The sequence below is a fragment of the Buteo buteo genome, chromosome 8 (genome assembly GCF_964188355.1).
Source record: "Buteo buteo chromosome 8, bButBut1.hap1.1, whole genome shotgun sequence".
Lineage (NCBI taxonomy): Eukaryota > Metazoa > Chordata > Aves > Accipitriformes > Accipitridae > Buteo > Buteo buteo.
In genome coordinates, this window is record NC_134178.1 from 12169463 (window position 1) to 12177316 (window position 7854).

The following is a 7854-nucleotide window of genomic DNA, read 5'->3' on the forward strand; positions in this document are numbered from 1 at the left end:
AGATTTTCTTATTCTTCACCGCAGAGCAGGAAATCTATACTAAAATTTTAGTTTAGGGGAAAGAGGAAAAACATTTTAACAAGTTCCTTTTCTCCACAACTCACAATTTCAGCAAAGATATGTCCAGAATTTTGAAAGTTAGTGATAAAAATGGATTAACAGAAACTGGAGATAAGGAAACGAGTCATATGAAATAAATAGAGTTTACTCCTTCTCCCTTACAATTTTTTCCTATCAGATATCTCATAGAAAATTCCCGTGCAATCTTTCCCCTCCTATCTTACATGTCATTTTGTTTGCAATTTCTTGTCACACTGATGTGATTCCAGTGAGCATTTTTAGAGGTGATTATCTTTTCCTGCCTTTGCTTTCTTTGGCAAAGAGAAATGCTGCATTTCCATCATTAGTGTAGCGAGATCAAAGCAAACTTGGCTTACTAATGTTGGGGGTTTTTTGTCTTTTTATAAAAAACTAAAAATCATTAGTTTACTTAGTAAATTTGAGAAATATCTGTACAACATATTTCCTAACTCACTTCCATTCTAAGGTAATCTTCAGGTCAAGCCGAGTTCATTCTTGGATAATTTGTATTACCTTTTCCCCTGCAGCCCTGTACTGTTTATAGTACATGAGTGACCTCCAGTGGTATACCTGCAAAAAAAAAAAATGCATCTTGTCTGGAATACAATCAAGGAAAATTAAGAACATCTGGAATTCTCTAATGTGTTACAAAGTGCTCCTGAGAAGATGGCTTGCTCCTTTTGGAGACCATCAATGCTTTTTTTGGAGGAGACATTTCATTTCACTGTACTTTCCAGAAACACCTTAAGGACAATTTGGAAACTACTTAATAGTAGTTCCTTCATTCCTATCTTGCAGAGGCAGGAAGCCCTGCTGAAACTTGTTGCACGAAGGTGTGCTAAGCCTCTGTCACCCTTCTGCCTCCTAACTTTTCAGTAATGAAGAAAGACCATTTTAGAGAGTACTAGAGCAGCCATTTTTCAGACATCTTCCTAAACAGATTTTAAAAAAAAGATGTGCTGAATGCAAGGATATGATGTTGAACTTAAGGCTTTGGAGCTGTCCCTCCAGCTTTTCATTCTTAGATTATCACTCTGGTGTTCAAATTACTTACTCCAAAGGTAGTAAAGTGTTCTTTAAAAATATTAGACCATTTTAACCTATGCATCTAATATTGGTTTAGGTGCCCAGCTTTTTGCCTTTAAATCATAGAATGATTTGCGTTGGAAGGGAGCTTTAAAGATCATCTCGTCCAACCCGCCTGCCATAGGCAGGGACGTCTTTCACTAGATCAGGTTGCTCAAAGTCCTGTCCAACATGACCTTGGTATATCAATGACATGTAAGACATTATGAGTTTGAGGTTAAAAGTCAGTAATTTTCTCCCACATATAAAGCTGTGTATAAAAAATGGTGCTGAGAGTATCTGTGCTCCACACGTCTTAGAAAAACATCAGGAAACCGTATCATGTGTGACCTGCATCTTCCCCAGGGATGGCACTTTTTCCACAGTTGACATGGAAGCTGGTCACAACAGTTCATTGCAGCTAAGTGAGGCACTTGGGGTTCTCAAGTTCTTCTCACACCAAGAAGGTCTTGGAGTGCATCTGAACATGTAAATGTTTTAAACCCCTTCGGAGAAAGGTCCATTTTACATTCACAGATGATAAGGGAACAAAGATCTGTTTGAGCTGTTGCATAAAGCACGCTTTCCCCTCTTTCATCAACTTCATGCTAAGGAGATTTAAGCCATTTTCTAAGCACTTATGCATGCAAGATGTAGGAAACATCCCTTCTGTCAAATTTTATGTGTCCTTACTTCCTGCAAGTTTCAGGGGCTGCAGGAGGGAAACCTTGCAGTATTGGGGCTTTTTCTCTCCTAAAAAGACTTCACATAGAGTGAAACATGAGTGAACATCATTCCTCTTCTCTAGGAGGATCGTGCTGGAAGGGTTCCAGCAGGCTGTCTTTTTTTTCCCCCCTTTCAAAGGCCAATAAATTTGTTACATAGTGTAAGGTAAGTTTTTTTAAACTGGCCATGTACTCTTCAAACATGTTCAGCTTGGGGACTTTTACCGAGTTAGAAATAATGTCAGAAATCAAATGTTAGGGAAAGAAAACAGGCTAAGGAGACATGAAATTGTTTTTATAATTGATTCAACAACTTTCCTACATGTGTACCTGTTGCGGTTTAACCCCAGTAGGTGGCTAAGCCCCACACAATGGGATGGGGAATAGAATTGGAGAGATCCTCTTTCTTCCTTCAGCTTTTATTGCTGAGCACAACATCGTATAGTCTGGGATATCCCTTTGGTCAGTTGGGGTCAGCTGTCCCAGCTGTGTCCCCTCCCAACTTCTCCCCCCCGTCCCTGACTACTCACTGGCAGGTCAGTGTGAAAAGCAGAAAAGGCCTTGACACTGTGTGATCACTGTTCAGCAACAGCTAAAGCATCCCTGTGTTAAGAACACTGTTTTGGTCACCAATCCAAAACATAGCAGCACACAAGACACTATGAAGAAAGTTAACTCCAGCCAAAACCAGTACAGTATCCCAGAAGGTGACATCCCTTGAAGGGGTCTTTGGTAACCTGCCTTGTTCAGCCTGTAGGCCCAGCAAAGAGGTTATCTATAATCTGCTCCTCTAAGAGACATAAGAAGACATGACTAGACTCTCTAAAGATATGCAGCGCTCACATCCTTGTGCTAACTCTTACATCCACCCAGCACAGCGCAGTGCTTTACAGGCCTAGGGTCCCAAAGTTGTAGCCACACTGGCACAATGCTGTGCCTGAGCTAATAGACACCGTTAATAATTAAGGTAAAAACCATCAGCGTTGCTCTGGGCTGAGAGCATCTCTCCAGGTGTGGCACTGACACAAAAATCTCTGCACGAAGCGCTGCTGAGCCGTGTGGGCAAACGAAGCGAGAAACTACAGGTGTCTGTGCATTTCAGTCCTGCAGAATTGCTCAGAGGACTGCAGAGTCTGAAGTTTTATTTTGTACGTAAAGTGGGAAAAAAAGCTGTAAAAGAGATTTACATGTGCGTTCCTTATTCTTCTGCTGGGAATACACAGCTTGGCTCCATTCTTGAAGGCGAGAGATTGTTTGTGATTCATTTGCCAACCCACACAATCACAGAGGTTTTCACTGGCAGAGGTATCTCCACAAATGACTCTTGAGAGTTTTTTTAAACAGCACAGTTACTCTCATGTGCTAGAGAAGTTTCTGAACTGTCCTCTAGTACAGTGATGTACCAAATGATTTTAAACTGAACACTACAGCGTGGAGTAAATTAACAATTTCCTGATGCAAGTTCTGTGGGACCCAAACCCCCATTTCTTAAATACATCTAGCTTGCTGGTTTTTGTAAAGACTGATGCTTGGGCAAGATTCCTTTGAATAAGTTGGAACTAGATAACAGGTTATATTGCACGTAGGGTTTTTCCATTCTGTGTATTATTTATTCAGCTTTGTAGCCCATAGGTGGCAAGAGAAACCTGGCAGAACACCTGAGAAATAATATCTTAGTATCAGACAAATTTGGGGACAACTGAGCTTTAAAAGACTGAAATAAGGTCATTGTGTTTTAAATATATTCTGTCAAAATTGGATTAATGAATTTCCATAGACAGATTTGCAACAGAAATTCCTGCTGTGAATTAGAAAGCATATGTGTATTAGTAGCATCTCTCTCTATTTTCTCCCCACTCCTGCCCCCAGCAGTATCTCAACACCAAAATGCTACAAATTTAGACCCTGGTTTTCAAAGCACTTAATTACACAAGTAGTTCCACTTTCAGGTGGACCAGGTTAAATGATTTTAACAATATGGTTTTGTTTTTATTCTTGCATCTGTAGAGGTAGGAGGTGCTGCCTCCTGGGTATCCTCACCAAGAGCCCAGGAAGCTTGGGGAGATCCCATCTGGAGGTTTTGCACAGATTTTCTCCAAGTTTTTCTTCTAACTAAGTGTTAGAATCAAGAGCCCCAAAGTGCTCTCCAGACTCTTTGTGATCTCCACAAAAAACTGGACTATAAAATTCAGTGATTCACTAACTCCTTCTTATTCCCCATACATTCTTCTGAACTCACAAGAAATAGCTGCATACAGTCTTTTAAAAAATTTTTCTTCTGTTTCAGAGCATTTCTATAACAAAGCTCTCAGGAGACAGTCAAAAATCTACTCAGCTGCTTTACTCCCTGCCTGATGATTTAAAATTGTGCAAAGTGAATAGAAATAACTACTGTTTTGAGTCAGCAGAACTGCACATTAGCCTTGCACAAGTATCAATGCTGGCACAAGAAAAAAGCTTTGTAAAACTCAGGAACAAAACATTCGTAACATTTTTTTATCTTGCTTTTCAGAAGAACAGGACTCAAGTGTCTCTCCAAACAGTTCTGCCTAAAAGTAGTCCCAAACATTATTATAAATGTCTGTGTTACTATCCTTTCAAAGTGTATGGAAGGAGCATTCTTGTCTGAAAAATTGCTGCTCCTCCTTCCCATCCCTCAATAGCACTAGATCTTATTTGGTCATGTAAATCTGACATGGTGTTTTCCCACAAGGTGTCACCATAGATTAACTTCACTGTAGGTCTTTATCAAAAGAATTTATATTTTCCGTTTTTAAGATACAAGCAAAGCATTTGGATTCTCTAGGTAGTACTAAAAGCACCTATTAAAGTACATAACTTTGTAATGAAATAGATCCAATTAAAGAAAATTGCAACGGAGTAGAGCAACACCTATTTTTTGAAGTTGCATAAAAAAATCAAGAAACTAGAAAAGAATTTCCTGTTTCTTTTGCTTACTACAAAAACAACTTCAAAGCTTCCAAGGACATTTTCTTCATTTCACCTGTGTTCAGCAATTAGTTTCATATTAACACACCACATTAGGAATTCTTTTTCTCTCCTAAGCACGAGATTTTACAGGTAAGAACCCTCATACATTAAAGATATAATTTCAGCTCTGATCCTAAAAAGTGTTCTTTAGCCGTGAACCTGTGCTCACATGGGGTCCCAGGAAAGGCAAAAGTGGGGTCATTGTAAGTAGAAGAGCTTGTCCTTGCCCTTTTGTTATTAAGACTGAGACACAGTTTCAATGGCTTGCTATTTCTGCTGCCTGTTCTTTCTGTTCAAGTGATTTGGATGGTGGAAATAGAGACGTCTTTATAAGTTAAAGACAGTATTTTGCACCTAAGAATTTGTCCTCACTTGCTTAGCACTGCAGTGTCTGGATTAGAAACCACCACAAGAGAAACATTTAAGTCCCCAAACCCTCTTTCCCACATGCTCTGAAGTTTATTTCATTGCATTCACTGAAGTAAAATTCATTGGAGTGCATCTGTATTGAAAAAAAAAGCATAGTGGGATTTTTGGTTCAAGTGCCTTCGCAATCTGCCTGTTAAGTATACTTAGTTTGCAAATGCTGTTCTTCATGCTTTGAGGGCATTTGATTAGATGCCAAGATTGGGTGAACCGGTTGAATCCCCCATGCCCCCACCTGTAAGAAAGGTCCTACCAGACAGAGGGGCACTTCCCCCAGCCATGTCCTTCTCCCCTCTCGACGCCTGCATGCACTCGTTTCAGGCAGGAACTTGATGGACAATAACTGGATTGGAGTGCTGTAAACTGGCTTTTAGTAACATTATTTCTGGAGTGAAAAGCAAAGAGAAGTATCTCATTGCTAAGTTGTACACAGCGGCAGCAGCGTAGGAAAGCTGTTCAAAGAAAGGAGATGATTCTGTTCTTACAGGTTGCTTTTCACAACCGACTCACACTGACAATGCTTCTTATGCCATTTGGTGAAGGGAAAGATATCATTTAGTATCTTATTTTGGTGTTTGGAAAGAAGACCCAGATTCTTAACCCAAATTGGTATTTGCAGCACATTCTAGGATTAATATGTAAGATCATTACTGAAAAAAGCCCCACATTATTTCTAAAAAGAGAGGAAAGCGTCTCATGAAAGCGCTTGCAATTTTATGTCACTAATTCTTCAAAAATGGCCAGTCTTTTAAGTGGCTTTGAAGACTCCTGTTCCTGAAGGAAGTTTCCTTTTTCACTTTCCCGTCAGTTAGCGCCGACTCCATCTCCCACAGGCAGATGAGTGGTGTAAGGAGGAGAGCACAGGTCTTACCTGCCCCTGGCTCCATCCCCAGGTGGGCAGTGTGCCATCATGTCCCGCTATCACGGAGTGTCGTTTGAGCAGCAGGCGTTTTCCTTTCCCGCATGAACCTGGAGCACCAGTGTCACTCCCACCCATCCTTAGCCTCACCTGAGCCTTTTTTTTCCATTCCAGGCAGCCTCCATAGAGAAGAGGGATCAGTCCCAAGGCCGGAGCAACTCAAAAGACTGAAAGAAGATAGGCTGAAACCTGGGACACAGACTCCAAAATCTGTCTCAAAAGGCAGCTTTTCAGAGGCTAGGGACAACAGTAGCATGGACCATAACAAGCACAGCCGCCACTACCATGTGTTAAAACAGAGCCAGGTCCCTATCCAGAGGCTGTATCCCTAGCAAAAGCTCGACCCAGAAACACACACCAATGCCCACACATCCTGGTACCATGCACCCCCAAGTCCTGGTTAGAGCTGGGGCCATCTCTCACATGGGGGGTTCAGTGTGGGGTGACAGCTTCTCAGCTGACACCTGTCCTATGGCTTGAAATCACTTGATGAAATCAGAGCAAATCATGCCAAAAGCAACAGTTTTCATAGAGAGGAAAGCCCCACGGGAGCTGACTCGTCTGCAGGCAATGAGCTCGAACCTCCCAGGAGTGACCGGAGATGTGCCATGGCCCAGCGCCAGTTCCTTGCCCCACGCCACCCCCATTGCCCCGCTGTCCCCATTTCCCCCTCCCTTCCCACTCAGACAGGTTCCTTGGTGAGGAAGCAGGGCAACCTAAGGGGTTGCTCTTCACCAACGGGTGGTTGGGCTCGCACCCGTGGCCGGGGCTGAGCCCACCCCGAGGGAGCAGGTGCTGTGGCGGGTGGGAGACCCTGGCTGGTTGCTGTTGGCATGGCTGAGCGCAAGGCGGAGGGTGTTGCTCCCTCCCTCATCACCCTGCTCTTCCCCTACGTGCTGGTTTTCTTGGCCCTTTCTCAGCAAGACCTCTGACTCACAGCCCTCCCTGAAGACGGCAGAGGAGCCTCGCCGCTGCCTTCGGGGCTCGGTGCAAAATCATCCCTCACCACGCCTGCCCCTCTCAGCTGACAGCGAGCGCGTGGCGGGGCGAGATGTGGAGAAGTAACCAAGCCATGGTCTTCTCGGCGCTGCGGTGGCATCCTGCTCCCCCGGAGCAAGAAGAGGCCATGATGGCACTTGAGGTTTTTACCTTTTTCGGGGGCTGCATCCGTAGCCACCCATCTCAAGCATTCGAGCTGCAATCAGTGATGCAGTCCTGTGCCCTTCTTTGCATCACTTGCTAGCTAAAGAGCTCCTGTCTTGGCCCTGGGGCTTTTGGTTTTCACTTTAAAATTACAGCGCTGTCAGAAAAGCAAGAGCTCAAGCAATTCCACCAGAGCTGGAAAGTCAAAATGACTCATTTCAGGTGCAAGACCGAGATACGAAATCTCCACGCCCACAGATAAGGGTGCTCGTCAGACACCTCTCAGCCCCAAAGCCTGAATGTTGGATGGGCTCTACCGCATGCCCTGACAGCTAACGGCATGCATACAGAGATATGTCAAGAAGAAGCAGGGAGATGAAGAGTGAAAATGAAAACATTTTTAGTCATGCTAAGAGAGAGAAAAACCTCCATTTTTTCCTTTCGTTGAAAGAAACACTTGTGCTTTCCCAGAGGTAGTTATCTGAGAGGATAACTGGAAAGGAA